This window comes from Primulina tabacum, chromosome 10 (genome assembly GCF_025594145.1).
Source record: "Primulina tabacum isolate GXHZ01 chromosome 10, ASM2559414v2, whole genome shotgun sequence".
Taxonomy (NCBI): domain Eukaryota; kingdom Viridiplantae; phylum Streptophyta; class Magnoliopsida; order Lamiales; family Gesneriaceae; genus Primulina; species Primulina tabacum.
The window spans coordinates 296,523-321,210 of NC_134559.1; the positions used below are offsets into that span (position 1 = coordinate 296,523).

General features: G+C 43.4%; 21 non-coding genes and 8 pseudogenes across 21 annotated transcripts; all 29 read right to left on the minus strand.

The window, feature by feature from the left end:
- The window catches only part of LOC142505942 (uncharacterized), a 147,436-nt pseudogene that overhangs the window by 27,353 nt on the left and 95,395 nt on the right, over positions 1–24,688 (minus strand).
- Positions 597–715, minus strand: LOC142515446 (5S ribosomal RNA). Its single transcript, XR_012811291.1, has one exon. It is a non-coding gene; the product is annotated as a 5S ribosomal RNA (ribosomal RNA).
- Positions 1,396–1,514, minus strand: LOC142508255 (5S ribosomal RNA). Its single transcript, XR_012806478.1, has one exon. It is a non-coding gene; the product is annotated as a 5S ribosomal RNA (ribosomal RNA).
- Positions 2,202–2,320, minus strand: LOC142515788 (5S ribosomal RNA). Its single transcript, XR_012811614.1, has one exon. It is a non-coding gene; the product is annotated as a 5S ribosomal RNA (ribosomal RNA).
- On the minus strand, positions 3,007–3,125 carry LOC142515026 (5S ribosomal RNA). Its single transcript, XR_012810892.1, has one exon. It is a non-coding gene; the product is annotated as a 5S ribosomal RNA (ribosomal RNA).
- Positions 3,807–3,927, minus strand: LOC142507457 (5S ribosomal RNA). Its single transcript, XR_012805716.1, has one exon. It is a non-coding gene; the product is annotated as a 5S ribosomal RNA (ribosomal RNA).
- LOC142514978 (5S ribosomal RNA) lies at positions 4,567–4,685 on the minus strand. The gene has a single exon (XR_012810847.1). It is a non-coding gene; the product is annotated as a 5S ribosomal RNA (ribosomal RNA).
- LOC142510863 (5S ribosomal RNA) lies at positions 5,357–5,475 on the minus strand (annotated as a pseudogene).
- LOC142515480 (5S ribosomal RNA) lies at positions 6,163–6,281 on the minus strand. Its single transcript, XR_012811324.1, has one exon. It is a non-coding gene; the product is annotated as a 5S ribosomal RNA (ribosomal RNA).
- On the minus strand, positions 6,971–7,089 carry LOC142515655 (5S ribosomal RNA). Its single transcript, XR_012811489.1, has one exon. It is a non-coding gene; the product is annotated as a 5S ribosomal RNA (ribosomal RNA).
- Positions 7,776–7,894, minus strand: LOC142517154 (5S ribosomal RNA). The gene has a single exon (XR_012812915.1). It is a non-coding gene; the product is annotated as a 5S ribosomal RNA (ribosomal RNA).
- On the minus strand, positions 9,875–9,993 carry LOC142517455 (5S ribosomal RNA). Its single transcript, XR_012813200.1, has one exon. It is a non-coding gene; the product is annotated as a 5S ribosomal RNA (ribosomal RNA).
- LOC142515382 (5S ribosomal RNA) lies at positions 10,671–10,789 on the minus strand. The gene has a single exon (XR_012811230.1). It is a non-coding gene; the product is annotated as a 5S ribosomal RNA (ribosomal RNA).
- On the minus strand, positions 11,455–11,573 carry LOC142512692 (5S ribosomal RNA; annotated as a pseudogene).
- Positions 12,252–12,370, minus strand: LOC142508930 (5S ribosomal RNA). Its single transcript, XR_012807127.1, has one exon. It is a non-coding gene; the product is annotated as a 5S ribosomal RNA (ribosomal RNA).
- On the minus strand, positions 12,705–12,823 carry LOC142511400 (5S ribosomal RNA; annotated as a pseudogene).
- On the minus strand, positions 13,488–13,605 carry LOC142511783 (5S ribosomal RNA; annotated as a pseudogene).
- On the minus strand, positions 14,288–14,406 carry LOC142515184 (5S ribosomal RNA). The gene has a single exon (XR_012811040.1). It is a non-coding gene; the product is annotated as a 5S ribosomal RNA (ribosomal RNA).
- LOC142517332 (5S ribosomal RNA) lies at positions 15,817–15,935 on the minus strand. The gene has a single exon (XR_012813084.1). It is a non-coding gene; the product is annotated as a 5S ribosomal RNA (ribosomal RNA).
- LOC142515395 (5S ribosomal RNA) lies at positions 16,785–16,903 on the minus strand. Its single transcript, XR_012811243.1, has one exon. It is a non-coding gene; the product is annotated as a 5S ribosomal RNA (ribosomal RNA).
- On the minus strand, positions 17,977–18,095 carry LOC142515541 (5S ribosomal RNA). The gene has a single exon (XR_012811381.1). It is a non-coding gene; the product is annotated as a 5S ribosomal RNA (ribosomal RNA).
- On the minus strand, positions 18,766–18,883 carry LOC142507254 (5S ribosomal RNA). Its single transcript, XR_012805515.1, has one exon. It is a non-coding gene; the product is annotated as a 5S ribosomal RNA (ribosomal RNA).
- Positions 19,569–19,687, minus strand: LOC142512506 (5S ribosomal RNA; annotated as a pseudogene).
- Positions 20,370–20,487, minus strand: LOC142516362 (5S ribosomal RNA). Its single transcript, XR_012812161.1, has one exon. It is a non-coding gene; the product is annotated as a 5S ribosomal RNA (ribosomal RNA).
- Positions 21,066–21,184, minus strand: LOC142511688 (5S ribosomal RNA; annotated as a pseudogene).
- Positions 21,866–21,984, minus strand: LOC142512920 (5S ribosomal RNA). Its single transcript, XR_012808895.1, has one exon. It is a non-coding gene; the product is annotated as a 5S ribosomal RNA (ribosomal RNA).
- LOC142511273 (5S ribosomal RNA) lies at positions 22,563–22,680 on the minus strand (annotated as a pseudogene).
- LOC142514164 (5S ribosomal RNA) lies at positions 23,362–23,480 on the minus strand. Its single transcript, XR_012810072.1, has one exon. It is a non-coding gene; the product is annotated as a 5S ribosomal RNA (ribosomal RNA).
- Positions 24,163–24,281, minus strand: LOC142515714 (5S ribosomal RNA). Its single transcript, XR_012811544.1, has one exon. It is a non-coding gene; the product is annotated as a 5S ribosomal RNA (ribosomal RNA).

Here is a 24,688-nt window from a genome sequence, read left to right on the forward strand (position 1 = left end):
GAACCATGAAGTTAAGCGTTCTGGCGCGATGGCAGAGCTAGGATGGGTGACCTCCCTGGAAAGTCCTCGTGTCGTGACCGTTTACGGAAATTATGGATAAAATAGTCGAAATAATTGTTTTTAATGAGTTAACCGTCTCCGGAGTAATATGCGTCATACCCTTCCGCACAGAACCGGCTCACGACAACAAAAATCGCTAAATGTTCCAAAGAAATAGAAAAAAAATAAGAAGAAGAAAATAGCGAATGTATAGCTATTATTATGCCTTGGATACGAAAAAATAGAACCGGAATCGAATTTCGAACTTCCTAAGCGGATTTCTCGAGGAAACGGAAGCTTAACAGAAGCGGAAAATCGTAAATTAGAGGGTCTTAGAGAAGAAATTCGGCTAAAATCTCGCCAGCACTTTGCATATTAATGAGTCTCGTCCGTTTGCCCGTATACAATAAAATTAGCCTACAATTTTGTCCAAATCCGGCAGTGCCCGAGCTACGTTGATTTCACATGTCTAATCTGGTCCCGATCGAGATTCAGATGATTTGAGCCGAAAATCGTCTGTCAACAAATAATCAATCAAAAATTAAAAAACACGAAAAGGGGTGCAACACGAGGACTTCCCAGGGGGTCACCCATCCTAGTACTGCTCTCGCCCAAGCACGCTTAACTCCGGAGTTCTGATGTGATCCGTTGCATTAGTGCCGGTATGATCGCACCAGACATTGAGTGGGATGTTTATTCTTATATTCCTCGAGTACATAAGGAGCGCGTGGCAATGGACAACACGCGGCACTGCTCTCTCCCAATAAGAACCATTAAGTTAAGCGTTCTGGTGCGATGGCAGAGCTAGGATGGGTGACCTTCTTGAGAAGTCCTCGTGTCGTGATCGTTTACGTAAATTATGACTAAAACAGTCGAAATAATTGTTTTTAATGAGTTAACCGTCTCCGGAGTAATCTGCGTCATACCCTTTCGCAAAGAACCGACTCACGACAACAAAAATCGCTAAATGTTCCCAGAAACCTGAAAAAAAATAAGAAGAAGAAATAGCGAATGTAAAGCTATTATTATGCTTAGATACGATAAAATGGAACCGGAATCGAATTTTAAACTTCCTAAGCGGATTTCTCGAGGAAACGGAAGCTTAACAGAAGCGGAAAATCGCAAATTAGAGGGTCTTAGAGAAGGAATTCGGCTAAAATCTCGCCCGCTCATTGCGGAGTAACCCGTTCGTTTGCCCGTTTACATTCAAATTAGCCTAATATTTTGTCCAAATCTGGCAATGCCCGAGCTACATTGATTTCACATGTCTTATCTAGTCTCGATCGAGATTCTGATGATTTGAGGCAAAAATCGTCTGTCAACAAGTAATCAATCAAAAATAAAAAAATAGGAAAAGGAGTGCAACAAGAGAACTTCCCAAGGGGTCACCCATGCTAGTACTGCTGTTGCCCAAGCACGCTTAACTTCGGAGTTCTGATGGGATCCGGTGTATTAGTACTGGTATGATCGCACCCTACATTGAGTGGGATGTTTTTTCTTATATCCCTCGAGTACATGTGGAGCGGGCGGCGACGGACAACACGCGTCACTACTCTCGCCCAATCAGAACAATGAAGTTAAGGTTCTGGCGCGATGGCAGAGCTATGATGGGTGACCTCCCTGGGAAGTCCTCGTGTCGCGACCGTTTATTTAAATTATGGATAAAACTGTCGAAATAATTGTTTTTAATGAGTTAACCATCTCCGGAGTAATCTGTGTCATACCCTTTCGCACAGAACCGGCTCACGACAACAAAAATCGCTAAATGTTACCAGAAAATAGAAAAAAAAATAAGAAAAGGAAAATAGCGAATGTAAAGCTATAATTATGCATGGGATACGACTAAATGTAACCGGAATCGAATTTCGAACTTCCTAAGCGGATTTCTCGAGGAAATAGAAGCTTAACAGAAGCGGAAAATCGCAAATTAGAGGGTCTTAGAGAAAGAATTCGGATAAAATCTCGCCAGCTCATTGTGGAATAATGAGTCTCGTCCGTTTGCCCGTTTACAATAAAATTAGCCTACAATTTTGTCCAAATCCGGCAGTGCCCGAGCTACGTTAATTTCACATGTCTTATCTGGTCCCGATCGAGATTCAGATTATTTGAGCCGAAAATCGTCAGTTAACAAGTAATCAATCAAAAATAGAAAAACACGAAAAGGGGTGCAACGCGAGGACTTCCCAAGGGGTCACCCATCCTAGTACTGCTCTCGCCCAAGCACGATTAACTTCGGAGTTCTGATGGGATCCGGTGTATTAGCGCTTGTATGATCGCACCCGACATTGAGTGGGATGTTTATTCTTATATCCCTCGAGTACGTGAGGAGCGGGCGGCGATGGACAACACGCGGCACTGCTCTCGCCCAATCAGAGCCATGAAATTAAGCGTTCTGGCGCGATGGCAGTGCTAGGATAGGTGACCTCCTTAGGAAGTCATCGTGTCGCGACCGTTTACGTAAATTATGGATAAAACAGTCGAAATAATTGTTTTTAACGAGTTAGCCGTCTTTGGAGTAATCTGCGTTATACCCTTCCGCACAGAACCGGCTCACGACAACAAAAATCGCTAAATGTTCCCAGAAAATAGAAAAAAATAAGTAGAAAAAAATTGGGAATGTAAAGCTATTATTATGCCTCGGATACGATAAAATGGAACCGGAATCGAATTTCAAACTTCCTAAGCGGATTTCTCGAGGAAACAGAAGCTTAACAGAAGCGAAAAATCGCAAATTAGAGCGTCTTAGAGAAGGAATTCGGCTAAAATCTCGCCAGCTCATTGCGGAGTAATGAGTCTCGTTCGTTTGCACGTTTACAATCAAATTAGCCTACAATTTTGTCCAAATCTGTCAGTCTCCGAGCTACATTGATTTCACATGTCTTATCTTGTCCCGATCGAGATTCAGATGATTAGAGCCGAAAATCGTCTGTCAGCAATTAATCAATCAAAAATAGAAAAACACGAAAAGGGGTGCAACACGTGGACTTCCGAGGGGGTCACCCATCCTAGTACTGCTCTCGCCCAAGCACGCTTAACTTCGAAGTTCTGATGGGATCCGGTGCATTAGTGCTGGTATGATCGCACTTGATATTGAGTGGGATGTTTATTCTTATATTCCTCGAGTACGTGCCGAGCGGGCGGCGATGGACAACACGCGGAACTGCTCTCGCCCAATCAGAACCATGAAGTTAAGCGTTCTGGCGCGATGGCAGAGCTAGGATGAGTGACCTCCCTGGGAAGTCCTCGTGTCGCGACCGTTTACGTAAATTATGGATAAAACAGTCGAAATAATTGTTTTTAATGAGTTAACCGTCTCCGGAGTAATCTGTGTCATACCCTTCCGAACAGAACCGGCTCACGACAACAAAAATCGCTAAATGTTCCCAGAAAATAGAAAAAAAATAAGAAGAAGAAAATAGCGAATGTAAAGCTATAATTATGCCTGGGATACGACTAAATGTAACCGGAATCGAATTTCGAACTTCCTAAGCGGATTTCTCGAGGAAACGGAAGCTTAACAAAAGCGAAAAATCGCAAATTAGAGGGTCTTAGAGAAGGAATTCGGCTAAAATCTCGCCAGCTCATTACGGAGTAACCCGTTCGTTTGCCCGTTTACAATCAAATTAGCCCAATATTTTATCCAAATCTGGCAATGCCCAAGCAACATTGATTTCACATGTCTTATCTGGCCCAGATCGAGATTCTGATGATTTGAGCCAAAAATCGTCTGTCAACAAGTAATCAATCAAAAATAGAAAAACACGAAAAGGGTGCAACACGAGGACTTCCCAAGGGGTCTCACCCATCCTAGTACTGTTCTTGCCCAAGCACGGTTAACTTCGGAGTTCTGATGGGATCCGGTGTATTAGTACTGGTATGATCGCACCCACCCTACATTGAGTGGGATGTTTATTTTTATATCCCTCGAGTACATGTGGAGCGGGCGGCGATTGACAACGCGCGTCACTACTCTCGCCCAATCAAAACAATGAAGTTAAGCGTTCTGGCGCGATGGCAGAGCTAGGATGGGTGACCTCCCTGGGAAGTCGTCGTGTCGCGACCGTTTATGTAAATTATGGATAAAACAGTCGAAATAATTGTTTTTAATGAGTTAACCGTCTCCGGAGTAATCTGTGTCATACCCTTCCGCACAGAACCGGCTCACGACAACAAAAATCGCTAAATGTTACCAGAAAATAGAAAAAAAAATAAGAAGAGGAAAATAACGAATGTAAAGCTATAATTATGCCTGGGATACGACTAAATGTAACCGGAATCGAATTTCGAACTTCCTAAGCGGATTTCTCGAGGAAATAGAAGCTTAACAGAAGCGGAAAATCCCTCGAGTAATGAGTCTCGTCCGTTTGCCCGTTTACAATAAAATTAGCCTACAATTTGTCAAATTCCGGCAGTGCCCGAGCTACGTTTATTTCACATGTCTTATCTGATCCCGATCGAGATTCATATGATTTGAGCCGAAAATCGTCAGTTAACAAGTAATCAATCAAAAATAGAAAAACACGAAAAGGGGTGCAACGCGAGGACTTCCCAAGGGTTCACCCATCCTAGTACTGCTCTCGCCCAAGCACGCTTAACTTCAGAGTTCTGATGGGATCCGGTGTATTAGTGCTGGTATGATCGCACCCGACATTGAGTGGGATGTTTATTCTTATATCCCTCGAGTACGTGTGGAGCGGGCGGCGATGGACAACACGCGGCACTACTCTCGCCTGATCAGAACCATGAAGTTAAGCGTTATGGCGCGATGGCAGAGCTAGGATGAGTGACCTCCCTGGGAAGTTCTCGTGTCGCGACTGTTTACGTAAATTATGGATAAAACAGTCGAAATATTTTTTTTAATGAGTTAACCGTCTCCGGAGTAATCTGCGTCATACCCTTCCGCACAGAACCGGCTCACGACAACAAAAATCGCTAAATGTTCCCATAAAATAGAAAAAAATAGTGAATGTAAAGCTATTATTATGCCTCGGATACGATAAAATGGAATTGAAATCGAATTTCAAACTTCCTAAGTGGATTTCTCGAGGAAACGGAAGCTTAACAGAAGCGGAAAATCGCAAATTAGAGCTTCTTAGAGAAAGAATTCGGCTAAAATCTCGCCAGCTCATTGCGGAGTAATGAGTCTCGTTCGTTTGCCCGTTTACAATCAAATTAGCCTACAATTTTGTCCAAATCTGGCAGTGCCCGAGCTACGTTGATTTCACATGTCTTATCTGATCACGATCGAGATTCAGACGATTTGAGGCGAAAATTGTTTGTCAACAAATAATCAATCAAAAATAGAAAAACACGAAAAGGGGTGCAACATGAGGACTTCCCAGGGGGTCACTCATCCTAGTGCTGCTCTCGCCCAAGCACGCTTCACATCGGAGTTCGGATGGGATCCAGTGCATTAGTGCTGGTATAATCCCACCCGACATTGAGTGGGATGCTTATTCTTATATCCCTCGAATACGTGTGGAGCGGGCGGCGATGGACAACACGCGGCACTGCTCTTGCCCAATCAGAACCATGAAGTTAAGCGTTCTGGCGCGATGGCAGAGCTAGGATGAGTGACCTCCCTGGGAAGTGCTTATGTCGCGACCGTTTACGTAAATTATGGATAAAACTGTCGAAATAATTGTTTTTAATGAGTTAACCGTCTCCGGAGTAATCTGCGTCATACGCTTCCACACAGAACCGGCTCACGACAACAAAAATCCCTAAATGTTCCCCGAAAATAGAAAAAAAATAAATAGAAGAAAATAGCGAATGTAAAGCTATTATTATGCCTCGGATACGATAAAATAGAACCGGAATCGAATTTCGAACTTCCTAAGCGGATTTCTCGGGGAAATGGAAGCTTAACAAAAGCGGAAAATCGCAAATTAGAGGGTCTTAGAGAGGGAATTCGGCTGAAATCTCGCCAGCTCATTGCGGAGTAATAAGTCTCGTTCGTTTGCCCGTTTACAATCAAATTAGCCTAAAATTTTTTCCAAATCTGTGAGTCCTCGAGCTATGTTGATTTCACACGTCTTATCTTGTCCCGATCGAGATTCAGATGATTTGAGCCGAAAATCGTCTGTCAGCAATTAATCAATCAAAAATAGAAAAACACGAAAAGGGGTGCAACACGAGGACTTCCGAGGGGGTCACCCATCCTAGTACTGCTCTCGCCCAAGCACGCTTAACTTCGAAGTTCTTATGGGATCCGGTGCATTAGGGCTGGTATGATCGCACCCGACATTGAGTAGGATGTTTATTCTTATATTCCTCGAGTACGTGTGGAGCGGGCGGCGATGGACAACACGCGGCACTACTCTCGCCTGATCAGAACCATGAAGATAAGCGTTATGGCGCGATGGCAGAGCTAGGATGAGTGATCTCCCTGGGAAGTTCTCGTGTCGCGACTGTTTACGTAAATTATGGATAAAACAGTCGAAATATTTTTTTTAATGAGTTAACCGTCTCCGGAGTAATCTGTGTCATACCCTTCCGTACAAAACCGGCTCACGACAAACAAAAATCGTTAAATGTTCCCAGAAAATAGAAAAAAAAAATAAGAAGAAGAAAATAGCGAATGTAAAGCTATTATTATGCCTGAGATACGATAAAATGGAAGCGGAATCGAATTTCGAACTTCTTAAGCGGATTTCTCGAGGAAACGGAAGCTTAACAGAAGCGGAAAATCGCAAATTACAGGGTCTTAGAAAAGGAATTCGGCTAAAATCTCGCTAGCTCATTGCGGAGTAATGAGTCTCGTTCGTTTGCCAGTTTACATTCAAATTAGTCTACAATTTTGTCCAAATCTGGCAGTGCCCGAGCTACGTTGATTTCACATGTCTTATCTGATCCCGATCGAGATTCAGATGATTTGTGCCGAAAATCGTCTGTCAACAAGGAATCAATCAAAAATCGAAAAACACGAAAATGGGTGCAACACGAGGACTTTCTAGGGGGTCACCCATCCTAGTACTACTCTCGCCTAAGCACTCTTAACTTCGGAGTTCTGATGGGATCCGGTGCATTAGTTCTGGTATGATCGCACCCGACATTGAGTGGGATGTTTATTCTTATATCCCTCGAGTACGTGTGGAGCGGACGGCGATGGACAACACGCGGCATTGCTCTCGCCCAATCAGAACCATGAAGTTAATTGTTCTGGCGCGATGGCAGAGCTAGGATGGGTGACCTCCCAGGGAAGTCCTCGTGTCGCTACCGTTTATGTAAATTAAGGATAAACCAGTCGAAATAATTATTTTTAATGAGTTAACCATCTCCGGAGTAATGTGCGTCATACCCTTCCGCACAGAACCGGCTCACGACAACAAAAATCGCTAAATGTTCCTAGAAACTAGAAAAAAAATAAGAAGAAGAAAATAGCGAATGTAAAGCTATTAATATGCCTGGGATACGATAAAATGGAACCGGAATCGAATTTCAAACATCCTAAGCGGATTTCTCGAGGAAAAAGAAGCTTAACAGAAGCGGAAAATCGCAAATTAAAGGGTTTTAGTGAAGGAATTCGACTGAAATCTTGCAATCTCATTGCGGAGTAATTAGTCTCGTTCGTTTGCCCGTTTACAATCAAATTAGCCTACAATTTTGTCCAAATCTGGCAGTGCCCGAGCTACGTTGATTTCACATGTCTTATCTGATCCGATCGAGATTCACATGATTTGAGCCGAAAATCGTCTGTCAAAAAGTAATCAATCAAAAATATAAAAACACGAAAAGGGGTGCAACACGACGACTTCCCTGGGGGTCTCCCATCCTAGTACTGCTCTCGCCCAAGCACGCTTAACTTCGGAGTTCTGATGGCATCCGGTGCAATAGTGCTGGTATGATCGCACCCGACATTTAGTGGGATGTTTATTCTTATATCCCTCGAGTACGTGTGGAGCAGGCGGCGATGGACAACACGGGGCACTGCTCTCGTCCAATCACAACAACGAAGTTAAGCGTTCTGACGCGATGGCAGAGCTAGGATGGGTGACCTCCCTGGAAATTCCTCGTGTCCCGACTAATTACGTAAATTATGGAAAAAAATAGTCGAAATAATTGTTCTTAATGAGTTAACCGTCTCCGAAGTAATCTGGGTTATATCCTTCCGCACAGATCCGGCTCATGACAAAAAAAATCGCTAAATGTTCGCAGAAAATAGAAAAAAAATAAGAAGAATAAAATAGCGAATGTAAAGCTATTATTATGCTTGGGTTACGTTAAAATGGAACCGGATCGAATTTCGAACTTCATAAGCGGATTTCTCGAGGAAACGGAAGCTTAACAGAAGCGGAAAATCGCAAATTAGAGGGTTTTAGAGAAGGAATTCGGCTAAAATCTCGTCAGCTCATTGCGTAGTAATGAGTCTCGTTCGTTTGCCCGTTTACAATCAAATTAGCCTACAGTTTTGTCCAAATCCGGCAGTGCCCGAGCTACGTTGATTTCACATGTCTTATATGGTTCCGATCGAGATTCAGATGATTTGAGCGAAAATCGTCTGTCAACAAGTAATCAAAAATAGAAAAACACGAAAAGGGGTGCAACATGAGAACATCCCATGATGGCTAACACATGTCTTATCTGGTCCTCGTGTCGCTACCGTTTACGTTAATTATGGCTAAAACAGTCGAAATAATTGTTTTTAATGAGTTAACCGTCTCCGGAGTAATCTACGTCATACCCTTCCGCACAGAACTGGCTCACGACAACAAAAATAGATAAATATTCCCAGAACATATAAAAAACAAATAAGAAGAAGGAAATAGCGAATGTAAAGCTATTATAATGCCTGGGATACGTTAAAATGGAACCGAAATCGAATTTTGAACTTCCTAAGCGGATTTCTCGAGGAAACGGAAGCTTAAAAGAAGTGGTAAATCGCAAATTAGAGGGTCCTAGAGAAGTAATTTAGCTAAAATCTCGCCAGCTCTTAATGAGTCTCGTCCGTTTGCCCATTTACAATCAAATTAGCCTACAATTTTGTCCAAATCCCGCAGTGCCCGAGCTACGTTGATTTCACATGCCTTATCTGGTCCCGATCGAGATTCAGATGATTTGATCCGAAAATAGTCTGTCAACAAGTAATCAAAAATCGAAAAACATGAATAGGGGTGCAACACGAGGACTTCCCAGGGGGTATGATCCCACCCGACATTGAGTGGGATGTTTATTCTTATATCCCTCGAGTACGTGTATAGCAGGAGGAGATGGACAACACGCGGCATTGCTCACGCCCAATCATAACCATGAAGTTAAGCATTCTGGCGCGATGGCAGAGCTAGGATGGGTGACCTCCCTGGGAAGACCTCGTGTCGCGACCGTTTACGTAAATTAAGGATAAAACAGTTGAAATAATTGTTTTAAATGAGTTAACCGTCTCCGGAGTAATCTGCGTCATACCCTGCCGCACAGAACCGGCTCACGACTACAAAAATCGATAAATATTCCCAGAAAATAGAAAAAACAAATAAGAAGAAGGAAATAGCGAATGTAAAGCTATTATTATGCCTGGGATATGATAAAATTGAACCAAAATCAAATTTCAAACTTCCTAAGCGGATTTCTCGAGGAAACAGAAGCTTAATAGAAGCGGTAAATCGCAAATTAGAGGGTCCTAGAGAAGGAATTTAGCTAAAATTTCGCCAGCTCTTTCCGGAGTAATGAGTCTCGTCCGTTTGCCCATTTACAATAAAATTAGCCTACAATTTTGACCAAATCGGGCAGTGCCCGAGCAACGTTAATTTCACATGTTTATCTGGACCAGATCGAGATTCAGATGATTTGAGCCGAAAATCGTCTGTCAACAAGTAATAAAAAATAGAAAAACACCAAAAAGGTGCAACACGAGGACTTCCAATGGGGTAACCCATCCTAGTACTGCTCTCGCCCAAGCACGCTTAACTTCGGAATTCTGATGGGATTCGGTGCATTAGTGCTGGTATGATCGCACCCGACATTCAGTGGGATGTTTATTCTTATATCCCTCGAGTATGTGTGGAGCGGGCGGCGATGGACAACACGCGGCACTGCTCTCGTCCAATCAGAACCATGATTTTAAGCGTTCTTACTCGATGGCAGAGCTAGGATGGGTGATCTCCCTGAGAAGTCCTCGTGTCGCGTTACGGAAATTATTGGTAAAACAGTCGAAATAATTATTTTTAATGAGTTAACCGTCTCCGAAGTAATCTGCGTCATACCCTTCCGCACAGAACCGGCTTACGACAACAATAATCGCTAAATGTTCCCAGAAAATAGAAAAAAAATAAGAAGAAGGAAATAGAGAATGTAAAGCTATTATTATGCCAAGGACACGATAAAATGTAACCGGAATCGAATTTCGAACTTCATAAGCGGATTTCTCGAGGAAACGGAAGCTCAACAGAAGCGGTAAATCGCAAATTAAAGGGTCTTAGAGAAGGAATTTAGCTAAAATCTCGCCAACTCTTTGCGGAGTAATGAGTCTCGTCCGTTTGCCCGTTTACAATCAAATTAGCCTACAATTTTGTCCAAATCCGGCAGTGCCCGAGCTACGTTGATTTCACATGTCTTATCTTGTCCCGATCGAGATTCAGATGATTTGAGCCGAAAATGGTCTGGCAACAAGTAATAAAAATAGAAAAACACGAAAAAGGGTGCAACACGAGGACTTCCCAGGAGATCACCCATCCTAGAACTGCTCTCGCCCAAGCACATTTAACTTCGGAGTTCTGATGGGATCCAGTGCATTAGTGCTGGTATGATCGCACCCGACATTCAGTGGGATGTTTATTCTTATATCCCTCGAGTACGTGTGGAGCGGGCGGCGATGGACAACACACGGCACTGCTCTCGTCCAATCAGAACCATGATGTTAAGTGTTCTGACTCGATGGCAGAGCTAGGATGGGTGATCTCCCTTAGAAGTCCTCGTGTCGCGTTACGGAAATTATTGGTAAAACAGTCGAAATAATTATTTTTAATGAGTTAACCGTCTCCGTAGTAATCTGCGTCATACCCTTCCGCACAGAACCGGCTTACGACAACAATAATCGCTAAATGTTCCTAGAAAATAGAAAAAAATAAGAAGAAGGAAATAGCGAATGTAAAGCTATTATTATGCCTAGGACACGATAAAATGAAATCGGAATCGAATTTCGAACTTCCTAGGCGGATTTCTCGAGGAAACGGAAGCTTAACAGAAGCTGTAAATCGCAAATTAGAGGGTCTTAGAGAAGGAATTGAGCTAAAATCTCGCCAGCTCTTTGCGGAGTAATGAGTCTCGTCTGTTTGCCAGTTTACAATCAAATTAGCCTACAATTTTGTCCAAATCCGGCAGTGCCCGAGCTACGTTGATTTCACATGTCTTATCTGGTCCCGATCGAGATTCAGATGATTTGAGCCCAAAATGGTCTGTCAACAAGTAATAAAAAAAGGAAAAACACGACACGATGACTTCCCAGTGCGTCACCCATCCTAGTATTGCTCTCTCCCAAGCACGCTTAACTTCCAAGTTCTGATGGGATCCAGTGCATTAGTGCTGGTATGATCGCACCCGACATTGAGTGGGATGATTATTCTTATATCCCTCGAGTACGTGTGGAGCGGGCGGTGATGGACAACACGCGGCACTGCTCTCGCTCAATCAGAACCATGAAGTTAAGCGTTCTGGCGCGATGACAGAGCTATGATGGGTGACCTCCCTGAGAAGTCCTCGTGTCGCTACCGTTTACGGAAATTAAGGCTAAAACAGTCGAAATAATTGTTTTTAATGACTTAACCGTCTCCGGAGTAATCTGCGTTTATCTTTCCGCACAAAACCGGCTCACAACAACAAAAATCGCTAAATGTTCCCAGAAAATAGATAAAAAAAAGAAAAAAACAGCGAATGTAAAGCTATTATTATTCCTGGGATACGATAAAATGGAACCGGAATCGAATTTCGAACTTCCTAAGCGGATTTCTCGAGGAAACGAAAGCTTAACAGAAGCGGTAAATCGCAAATTAGAGGGTCTTAGAGAAGGAATTTAGCTAAAATCTTGCCAGCCCTTTGCGGATTAATGAGTCTCGTCTGTTTGTCCGTTTACAATATAATTAGCCTCCAATTTTGTCCAAATCCGGCAGTGCCCGAGCTACGTTGATTTCACTTGTCTTATCTGGTCCCGATCAAGATTCAGATGGTTTGAATTGAAAATGGTCTGTCAACAAGTAATAAAAAATAGAAAAACACGAAAAGGGGTGCAAAACGAGGACTTCCCTGGGGGTCACCCATCTTAGTACTACTCTTGCCCAAGCAACCTTAACTTCCGAGTTCTGATGGGATCCGGTGCATTAGTGTTGGTATGATCGCACCCGACATTGAGTGGGATGTTTATTCTTATATCCCTCGAGAACATGTGGAGCGCGCGGCGATGGACAACACGCGGCACTGCTCTCGCCCAATCAGAACCATGAAGTTAAGCGTTCTGGCGCGATGGCAGAGCTAGGATGGGTGACCCCCCTGAGAAGTCCTCGTATCGCGACCGTTTGCGAAAATTATGGCTAAAACAGTCGAAATAATTGTTTTTAATGAGTTAACCGTCCCCGGCAGTGCCCGAGCTACGTTGATTCACATGTCTTATCTGGTCCCGATCGAGATTCAGATGATTTGAGCCGAAAATGTTCTGTTAACAAGTAATAAAAAATAGAAAAACACAACACGAGGACTTCCCAGGGGGTCACTCATCCTAGTACTGCTCTCTCCCAAGCACGCTTAACTTCCGAGTTCTGATGGGATCCGGTGCATTAGTGCTGGTATGATCAAACCGAACATTGAGTGAGATGTTTATTCTTATATCCCTCGAGTACGTGTGGAGCGGGCGGCGATGGAAAACACGCGGAACTGCTCTCGCCGAATCAAAACCTTGAAGTTAAGCGTTCTGGCGCGATGGCAGAGCTAGGAAGGGTGACCTCCCTGGGAAGTCCTCGTGTCGCGACCGTTTACGGAAATTATGGCTAAAACAGTCAAAATAATTGTTTTTAATGAGTTAACCGTCTCCAGAGTAATCTGCGTCATACCTTTCCGCACAGAACCGGATCACGACAACAAAAATCGATAAATGTTCCACAGAAAATAGAAAAAAAAATAAGAAGAAGAAAATAGCGAATGTAAAGCTATTATTATGCCTAAGAAACGATAAAATGGAACCGAAATCGAATTTCGAACTTCCTAAGCAGATTTCTCGAGGAAACGGAGGCTTAACAGAAGCGGTAAATCGCAAATTAGAGGGTCTTAGAGAAGGAATTTAGCTAAAATCTCGCCAGCTCTTTGCGGAGTAATGAGTCTCGTCCGTTTGCAATCAAATTAACCTCCAATTTTGTCCAAATCCGGCAGTGCCCGAGCTACGTTGATTCACATGCTTTATTTGGTCCCGATCGAGATTCAGATGATTTGAGCCGAAAATGTTCTGTTAACAAGTAATAAAAAATAGAAAAACACGACACGAGGACTTCCCAGGGGTCACCCATCCTAGTACTGCTCTCTCACATGCACGCTTAACTTCCGAGTTCTGATGGGATCCGGTGCATTAGTGCTGGTATGATCGCACCCGACATTGAGTGGGATGTTTATTTTTATATCCCTCGAGTACGTGTGGAGCGGGCGGCGATGGACAACACGCGGCACTGCTCTCGCCCAATCAGAACCATGAAGTTAAGCGTTCTGGCGCGATGGCAGAGCTAGGATGGGTGACCTCCCTGGGAAGTCCTCGTGTCGCGACCGTTTACGGAAATTATGGCTAAAACAGTCGAAATAATTGTTTTTAATGAGTTAACCGTCTCCGGAGTAATCTGCGTCATACCTTTCCGCACAAAACCGGCTCACAACAACAAAAATCGCTTAATGTTCCCAGAAAATAGAAAAAAATAAAAAGAAGAAAACAGCGAATGTAAAGCTATTATTATTCCGGGGATATGATAAAATGGAACCGGAATCGAATTTCGAACTTCCTAAGCGGATTTCTCAAGGAAACGGAAGCTTAACAGAAGCGGTAAATCGCAAATTAGAGGGTCTTAGAGAAGAAATTTAGCTAAAATCTCGCCAGCTCTTTGCGTATTAATGAGTCTCGTCCGTTTGCCAGTCTACAATAAAATTAGCCTACAATTTTGTCCAAATCCGGCAGTGCCCGAGCTACGTTGATTTTACATGTCTTATCTGGTCTCGATCGAGATTCAGATGATTTGAGCCGAAAATGGTATGTCAATAAGTAATAAAAAATAGAAAAACACGAAAAGGGGTGCAACACGAGGACTTCTCTGGGGGTCACCCATCCTAGTACTCCTCACGCCCAAGCACGCTTAACTTCCGAGTTCTGATGGGATCCGGTGCATTAGTGCTGGTATGATCGCACCTGACATTGAGTGGGATGTTTATTCTTATATCCCTCGAGTACTTGTGGAGCCGGCGGCGATGGCAGAGCTAGGATGGGTGACCTCCCTGGGAAGTCCTCGTGTCGCGATCGTTTATGGAAACTAAGGTTAAAACAGTCGAAATAATTGTTTTTAATGAGTTAACCGTCTGCAGAGTAATCTGCGTCGTACCCTTCCGCACAGAACCGGCTCACGACAACAAAAATCGCTAAATGTTCCCAGAAAATAGAAAAAAAATAAGAAGAAGGAAATAGCGAATGTAAAACTATTATTATGCCTGGGACACGATAAAATAGAACCGGAATCGAATTTCGAACTTCCTAAGCGGATTTCACGAGAAAACAGAAGCTTAACAGAAGCGGTAAATCGAAAATTAGAGGGTCTTAGAGAATGAATTTAGCTAAAATCTCGTCAGCTCTTTGCGGAGTAATGAGTCTCGTCCGTTTGCCCGTTTGCAATCAAATTAGCCTGCAATTTTGTACAAATCCGGCAGTGCCCGAGCTACGTTGATTCACATGTCTTATCTGGTCCCGATCGAGATTCAGATGATTTGAGCCGAAAATGTCTTGTTAACAAGTAATAAAAAATAGAAAAACACGACACAAGGACTTCCCAGGGGTTCACCCATCCTAGTACTGCTCTCTCCCAAGCACGCTTAACTTCCGAGTTCTGTAGGATCCGATGCATTAGTACTAAATGATCGCACCCGACATTGAGTGAGATGTTTATTCTTATATCCCTCGACTACGTGTGGATCGGGCGGCGATCGACAACACGCGGCACTGCTCTCGCCCAATCAAAACCTTGAAGTTAAGCGTTCTGGCGCGATGGCAGAGCTAGGAAGGGTGACATCCCTGGGAAGTGCTCATGTCGCGACCGTTTACGGAAATTATGGCTAAAACAGTCGAAATAATTGTTTTTAATGAGTTAACCGTCTCCAAAGTAATCTGCGTCATACCTTTCCGCAAAGAACCGGATCACTACAACAAAAATCGATAAATGTTCCACAGAAAATAGAAAAAAAAATAGGAAGAAGAAAATAGCGAATGTAAAGCTATTATTATGCCTGGGAAACGATAAAATGGAATCGAAATCGAATTTCGAACTTCCTAAGCGGATTTCTAGAGGAAACGGAAGCTTAACAGAAGCGGTAAATCGCAAATTAGAGGGTCTTAGAGAAGAAATTTAGCTAAAATCTCGCCAGCTCTTTGCGTATTAATGAGTCTCGTCCGTTTGCCCGTTTACAATAAAATTAGCCTACAATTTTGTCCAAATCCGGCAGTGCCCGAGCTACGTTGATTTCACATGTCTTATCTAGTCCCGATCGAGATTCAGATGATTTGAGCCGAAAATGGTATGTCAATAAGTAATAAAAAATAGAAAAACACGAAAAGAGGTGCAACACGAGGACTTCCCTGGGGGTCACTCATCCTAGTACTCCTCACGCCCAAGCACGCTTAACTTCCGAGTTCTGATGGGATCCGGTGCATTAGTGCTAGTATGATCGCACCTGACATTGAGTGGGATGTTTATTCTTATATCCCTCGAGTACTTGTGAAGCGGGCGGCGATGGACAACACGCGGCACTGCTCTCGCCCAATCAGAACCATGAAGTTAAGCGTTCTGATGCGATGACAGAGCTAGGATGGGTGACCTCCCTGGGAAGTCCTCGTGTCGCGATCGTTTATGGAAACTAAGGCTAAAACAGTCGAAATAATTGTTTTTAATGAGTTAACCGTCTGTAGAGTATTCTGCGTCGTACCCTTCCGCATAGAACCGGCTCACGACAACAAAAATCGCTAAATGTTCCCAGAAAATAGAAAAAAAATAAGAAGAAGAAAATAGCGAATGTAAAGCTATTATTATGCCTGGGACACGATAAAATAGAACCGGAATCGAATTTCGAACTTCCTAAGCGGATTTCACGAGAAAACGGAAGCTTAACAGAAACGGTAAATCGAAAATTAGAGGGTCTTAGAGAAGGAATTTAGCTAAAATCTCGCCAGCTCTTTGCGGAGTAATGAGTCTCGTCCGTTTGCCCGTTTGCAATCAAATTAGCCTGCAATTTAGTACAAATCCGGCAGTGCCCGAGCTACGTTGATTCACATGTCTTATCTGGTCACGATCGAGATTCAGATGATTTGAGCCGAAAATGTCTTGTTAACAAGTAATAAAAAATAGAAATACACGACACAAGGACTTCCCAGGGGGTCACCCATCCTAGTACTGCTCTCTCTCCAAGCATGCTTAACTTCCGAGCTACGTTGATTTCACAAGTCTTATCTGCTCCCGATCGAGATTCGGAAGATTTGAGCCGAAAATCGACTTTCAACAAGTAATCAAAAATAGAAATACATGAAAAGGGTGCAACTCGAGGACTTCCCATGGGGTCACCCATCCTAGTACTGCTCTCGCCCAAGCACGCTTAACTTCGGAGTTCTGATGGGATCCGGTGCATTAGTGGTGATATGATCGCACCCGACATTGAGTGGGATGTTTATTCTTATATCCCTCGAGTACGTGTGGAGCGGGCGGCGATGGACAACACGCGGCATTGCTCTAGCCCAATCAGAACCATGAAGTTAATCGTTATGGCTCGATAACAGAGCTAGGATGTGTGACCTCCCTGGGAAGTCCTCGTGTCGCGACCGTTTACGTAAATTATGGATAAAATAGTCGAAATAATTGTTTTTAATGAGTTAAACGTCTCTGGAGTAATCCGCGTCATACCCTTTCGCTCAGAACCGGCTCACGACAACAAAAATCGATAAATATTTCCAGAAAATAGAAAGAAAATTAAGAAGAAAAAAATAGCGATTGTAAAGCTATTATTATACCTGGGATAAGATAAAATGGAACCGAAATCGAATTTCGAACTTCCTAAGCGGATTTTTCGAGGAAATGGAAGCTTAACAGAAGCGGAAAATCGCAAATTAGAGGGTCTTAGACAAGAAATTCGGCTAAAATCTTGCCAGATAATTGCGGAGTAATGAGTCTCGTTCGTTTGCCAGTTTACAATCAAACTAGCCTACAATTTTGTCCAAATCCGGCAGTGCCCGAGCTACGTTGAAGTTAAGCGTTCTGGCGCGATGGTAGAGTTAGGATAGGTGACATCCCTGGGAAGTCCGCACAGAACATGCTCACGACAATAAAAATCGCTAAATGTTCCCAGAAAATAGAAAAAAAAATAAGAAGAATAAAATAGCGAATGTAAAGCTTTTATTATGCCTGGGATACGATAAAATGGAACCGAAATCGAATTTCGAATTCCTAATTGGATTTCTCGAGGAAACGGAAGCTTAACAGAAGCGGAAAATCGCAAATTAGAGAGTCTTAGAGAATGAATTCCGCTAAAATCTCGCCAGCTCATTGCGGAGTAATGAGTCTCGTTCGTTTGCCCGTTTACAATCAAATTAGCATACAATTTTGTCCAAATCCGGCAGTGCCCGAGCTACGTTGATTTCACAAGTCTTATCTGGTCCCGATCGAGATTCAGATGATTTGAGACGAAATCGTCTGTCAACAAGTAATCAAAAATAGAAAAACACGAAAAGGGGTGCAACACGAGGACTTCCCAAGGGGTCACCCATCCTAGTACTGCTCTCGCCCAAGCACGCTTCACTTCAGAGTTCAGATTGGATCCGGTGAATTAGTGCTGGTATGATCGCACCCGACATTGAGTGGGATTTTTATTCTTATATCCTCGAGTATGTGTGGAGCGGGCGGCGATGGACAACACGCGGCACTGCTCTCGCTCAATCAGAACCATGAAGTTAAGCGTTCTGGAGCGATGGTAGAGCTAGGATGAGTGACCTCCCTAGGAAGTCCTCGTGTCGCGACTGTTTACGGAAATTATGGATAAAATAGTCGAAATAATTGTTTTAATGAGTTAACCATCTCCGGAGTAATCTGCGTCATACCTTTCCGCACAGAACCGGCTCACGACAACAAAAATCGCTAAATGTTCCCACAAAATAGAAAAAAAATTAAGAAGAAGAAAATAGCGAATGTAAAGCTATTATTATGTCTAGGATACGATAAAATTGAACCGGAATCGAATTTGAAATTTCTAAACGGATTTCTCGAGGAAACAGAAGCGGAAAATCACAAATTAGAGGGTCTTAGAGAAGGAATTCGGCAAAAATCTCGCCACCTCGTTGCGGAGTAATGAGTCTCGTTCGTTTGCCCGTTTACAATCAAATTAGGCTAAAATTTTGTCCAAATCCGGCAGTGCCCGAGCTACGTTGATTTCACATGTCTTATCTTATCTTGATCGAGATTCAGATGATTTGAGCCGAAAAACGTTTGTCAACATGTAATCAAAAATAGAAAAACACGGAAAGGGGTACAACACGAGGACTTCCCAGGGGTTACCCATCCTAGTACTGCTCTCGCCTAAGCACGCTTAACTTCGGAGTTCTGATGGGATCCGGTGTATTAGGGCTGGTATGATTGCACCCAACATTGAGTGGGATGTTTATTCTTATATCCCCCGAATACCTGTGGAGCGGACGGCGATAAACAAAACGCGGCACTGCTCTCGCCCAATCAGAACCATGAAGTTAAGCGTTCTGGTGCGATGGCAGAGCTAGGATGGGTGACCTCCCTGGAAAGTCCTCATGTCGCAATCGTTTACGTGAATTATGGATAAAAGCATTCGAAATAATTGTTTTTAATGAGTTAACCGTCTCCGGAGTAATCTGCGTCAAACCCTACAGCACAGAACCAGCTCACGACAACAAAAATCGCTAAATGTTCCGAGAAAATAGAAAAAAAAATATGAAGAAGAAAATAGCGAATGTAAAGCTATTATTATGCCTGGGATACGATAAAATGGAACCGGAATCGAATTTCGAACTTTCTAAGCGGATTTCTCGAGGAAACGAAAACTTAACAGAAGCTTTAAATCGCAAATTAGAGGGTCTTAGAGAAGGAATTCGGCTAAAATCTCGCCACCTCGTTGCGGAGTAATGAGTCTCGTTCGTTTGCCCATTTACAAACAAATTAGGCTACAATTTTGTCCATATCCGGCAGTGCCCGAGCTACGTTGATTTCACATGTCTTATCTGATCCCGATCGAGATTCAGATAATTTGAGCCGAAAATCATCTGTCAACAAGTAATCAAAAATAGAAAAACACGAAAAGGGGTTTAACACGAGGACTTCCCAGGGGGTCACCCATCATAGTAATGCTCTTGACCAAGCACGCATAACTTTGGAATTCTAATGGGATCTGGCGCATTAGTGCTGGTATGATCGCACCCGACATTGAGTGGGATTTTTATTCTTATATCCTCGAGTACGTGTGGAGCGGACGGCGATGGACAACACGCGGCACTGCTCTCGCCCAATCAGAACCATGAAGTTATGCGTTCTGGCGCGATGGCAGAGCTAAGATGGGTGACCTCCCTGGGAAGTCCTCATGTCGCGACCGTTTAAGTAAATTATGGATACAACAGTCGAAATAATTGTTTTTAATGAGTTAACCATCTTCGAAGTAATCTGCGTCATACTCTTCCGCACAGAACCGGCTCACGACACTAAAAATCGCTAAATGTTCCCAGAAAACAGAAAAAAAAATAAGAAGAAGAAAATAGCGAATGTAAAGCTGTTATTATGCCTGGATACGATAAAATGGAACCGAAATCGAATTTCGAACTTCCTAAGCGGATTTCTCGAAGAAACGGAATCTTAACAGAAGCGGAAAATCGCAAATTAGAGAGTCTTAGAGAAGGAATTCCGCTAAAATCTCGTCAGCTCATTGCGAAGTAATGAGTCTCGTTCGTTTGCCCGTTTACAATCAAATAAGGCTACAATTTTGTCCAAATCCGGCAGTGCCCGAGCTACGTTGATTTCACATGTCTTATCTGATCCCGATCGAGATTCAGATGATTTGAGCCGAAAATCGTCTGTCAACAAGTAATCAAAAATAGAAAAACACGAAAAGGGGTGCAACACGAGGACTTCCCAGGGAGTCACCCATCCTAGTACTGCTCTCGCCAAGCACGCTTTACTTCGGAGTTCTGATGGGATCCGGTGCATTAGTGCTGGTATGATCGCACCCGACATTTAGTGGGATGTTTATTCTTATATCCTTCGAGTACGTGTGGAGCGGGCGGCGATGGACAAAAGGCGGCACTGGTCTCGCCCAATCAGAACCTTGAAGTTTAGCGTTCTAGCGCGATGGGAGAGCTAGGATGGGTGACCTCCCTGGGAAGTCCTCGTGTCAGTCGTACATTATGGATAAAACAGTCGAAATAATTGTTTTTAATGAGTTAACCGTCTCCGGAGTAATCGTCGTAATACCCTTCTGCTCAGAACCGGCTCACGACAACAAAAATTGCTAAATGTTCCCAGAAAATAGAAAAAAAATAAGAAGAAGAAAATAGCGAATGTAAAGCTATTATTATGCTTGGGTTACGATAAAAAGGAACCGGAATCAAATTTCGGACTTCCTAAGCGGATATCTCGAGGAAACGAAAGCTTAACAGGAGCGGAAAATCGTAAATTAGAGAGTCTTCGAGAAGAAATTCGGCTAAAATCACGCCATCTCATTGCGGAGGAATGAATCTCGTTCGTTTGCCCGTTTATAATTAAATTAGGCTACAATTTTGTCCAAATCCGGCAATGCCCGAGCTACGTTGATTTCACACGAGGACTTCCCAGGGGGCCACCCATCCTAGTACTAGCTCTCGCCCAAGCACGCTTAACTTCGGAGTTTTGATGGGATCCGGTGCATTAGTGCTGGTATGATCGCACCCGACATTGAGTGGGATTTTTAATCTTATATCCTCGAGTACGTGTGGAGCGGACGGCGATGGACAACACGCGGCACTGCTCTCGCCCAATCAGAACCATGAAGTTATGCGTTCTGGCGCGATGGCAGAGCTAAGATGGGTGACCTCCCTGGGAAGTCCTCATGTCGCGACCGTTTAAGTAAATTATGGATACAACAGTCGAAATAATTGTTTTTAATGAGTTAACCATCTCCGAAGTAATCTGCGTCATACTCTTCTGCACAGAACCGGCTCACGACACTAAAAATCGCTAAATGTTCCCAGAAAACAGAAAAAAAAATAAGAAGAAGAAAATAGCGAATGTAAAGCTGTTATTATGCCTGGATACGATAAAATGGAACCGAAATCGAATTTCGAACTTCCTAAGCGGATTTCTCGAAGAAACGGAATCTTAACAGAAGCGGAAAATCGCAAATTAGAGAGTCTTAGAGAAGGAATTCCGCTAAAATCTCGTCAGCTCATTGCGAAGTAATGAGTCTCGTTCGTTTGCCCGTTTACAATCAAATAAGGCTACAATTTTGTCCAAATCCGGCAGTGCCCGAGCTACGTTGATTTCACATGTCTTATCTGATCCCGATCGAGATTCAGATGATTTGAGCCGAAAATCGTCTGTCAACAAGTAATCAAAAATAGAAAAACACGAAAAGGGTGCAACACGAGGACTTCCCAGGGAGTCACCCATCCTAGTACTGCTCTCGCCCAAGCACGCTTTACTTCGGAGTTCTGATGGGATCCGGTGCATTAGTGCTGGTATGATCGCACCCGACATTTAGTGGGATGTTTATTCTTATATCCTTCGAGTACGTGTGGAGCGGGCGGCGATGGACAAAAGGCGGCACTGGTCTCGCCCAATCAGAACCTTGAAGTTTAGCGTTCTAGCGCGATGGGAGAGCTAGGATGGGTGACCTCCCTGGGAAGTCCTCGTGTCAGTCGTACATTATGGATAAAACAGTCGAAATAATTGTTTTTAATGAGTTAACCGTCTCCGGAGTAATCGTCGTAATACCCTTCTGCTCAGAACCGGCTCACGACAACAAAAATTGCTAAATGTTCCCAGAAAATAGAAAAAAAATAAGAAGAAGAAAATAGCGAATGTAAAGCTATTATTATGCTTGGGTTACGATAAAAAGGAACCGGAATCAAATTTCGGACTTCCTAAGCGGATATCTCGAGGAAACGAAAGCTTAACAGGAGCGGAAAATCGTAAATTAGAGAGTCTTCGAGAAGAAATTCGGCTAAAATCACGCCATCTCATTGCGGAGGAATGAATCTCGTTCGTTTGCCCGTTTATAATTAAATTAGGCTACAATTTTGTCCAAATCAGGCAATGCCCGAGCTACGTTGATTTCACACGAGGACTTCCCAGGGGGCCACCCATCCTAATACTGCTCTCGCCCAAGCACGCTTAACTTCGGAGTTTTGATGGGATCCGGTGCATTAGTGCTGGTATGATCGCACCCGACATTGAGTGGGATTTTTATTCTTATATCCTCGAGTACGTGTGGAGCGGACGGCGATGGACAACACGCGGCACTGCTCTCGCCCAATCAGAACCATGAAGTTATGCGTTCTGGCGCGATGGCAGAGCTAAGATGGGTGACCTCCCTGGGAAGTCCTCATGTCGCGACCGTTTAAGTAAATTATGGATACAACAGTCGAAATAATTGTTTTTAATGAGTTAACCATCTCCGAAGTAATCTGCGTCATACTCTTCCGCACAGAACCGGCTCACGACACTAAAAAAAACTAAATGTTCCCAGAAAACAGGAAAAAAAAATAAGAAGAAGAAAATAGCGAATGTAAAGCTATTATTATGCCTGGGATACGATAAAATGGAACCGGAATCGAATTTCAAACTTCCTAAGCGGATTTCTCGAGGAAACGGAAGCTTAACAGAATCGAAAAATCGCAAATTAGAGGGTTTTAGAGAAAGAATACGGCTAAAATCTCGCCACCTCGTTGCGGAGTAATGATTCGTTCCTTTTCCCGTTTACAATCAAATTAAGCTACAATTTTGTCCAAATCTGGCAGTGCCCGAGCTACGTTGATTTCACATGTTTTATCTGATCCCAATCGAGATTTAGATGATTTGAGCCGAAAATCGTCTGTCAACAAGTAATCAAAAATAGAAAAACATCAAAAGGGTGCAACACGAGGAATTCCCATGGGGTCACCCATCCTAGTACTGCTCTCGCCCCAGCACGCTTAACTTCGGAGTTCTGATGGGATCCGGTGCATTATTGCTAGTATGATCGCACCCGACATTGAGTGGGATGTTTATTCTTATATCCCCCGAGTCTGTGTGGAGCGGGCGACGATGGACAACACGCGGCACTGCTCTCGCCCAATAAGAACCATGAAGTTAAGTGTTCTGGCGTGATGGCAGAGCTAGGATTGGTGACCTCCCCGGGAAGTCCTCGTGTCTCGATCGTTTACGTAAATTATGGATAAAACAGTCGAAATAATGGTTTTTAATGAGTTAAACGTCTCAGGAGTAATCTGCGTCATACCCTTCCGCACAGAACCGGCTCACGACAACAAAAATCGTTAAATGTTCCCATAAAATAGAAAAAAAATAAGAAGAAGAAAATAGCAAATGTAAAGCTATTATTATGCCTGGGATACGATAAAATGAAACCGGAATCGAATTTCGGACTTCCTAAGAGGATTTCTCGAGGAAACAGAAGCTTAACAAAAGCGGAAAATCGCAAATTAGAGGGTCTTAGAGAAGGAATTCGACTAAAATCACGCCAGCTCATTGCGGAGGAATGAATCTCGTTCGTTTGCCCGTTTTCAATCAAATTAGGCTACAATTTTGTCCAAATCCGGCAGTGCCCGAGCTACGTTGATTTCACATGTCTTATCTGGTCCCGATCGAAATTCAGATGATTTGAGCCGAAAATCGTCTGTCAACAAGTAATCAAAAAAAAAAAACACGAAAAGGGGTGCAAAACGTGGACTTCCCAGGGGGTCACCCATCCTAGTACTACTCTCGCCCAACCACGCTTCACTTCGGAGTTCTGATGGGATCCGGTGCATTAGTACTGGTATGATCGCACCTGACATTGAGTGGGATTTTTATTCTTATATCCTCGAGTACGTGTGGAGCGGACGGAGATGGACAACACGCGGCACTGCTTTCTCCCAATCAGAACCATGAAGTTAAGCGTTCTGGCGCGATGGCAGAGCTAGGATGGGTGACCTTCCTGGGAAGTCCTCGTTTCCGACCGTTTACGTAAGTTATGTATACAACAGTCGAAATAATTTTTTTTAATGAGTTAACCGTCTCCGGAGTAACATGCGTCATACCCTTCCGCACAGCACCGGCTCACGACAACAAAAATATCTAAACGTTCCCAGAAAATAGAAAAAAATAAGAAGAAGAAAAGAGCAAATGTAAAGCTATTATTATGCCTGGGATACGATAAAATGGAACCGGAATCGAATTTCGAACTTCCTAAGCGGATT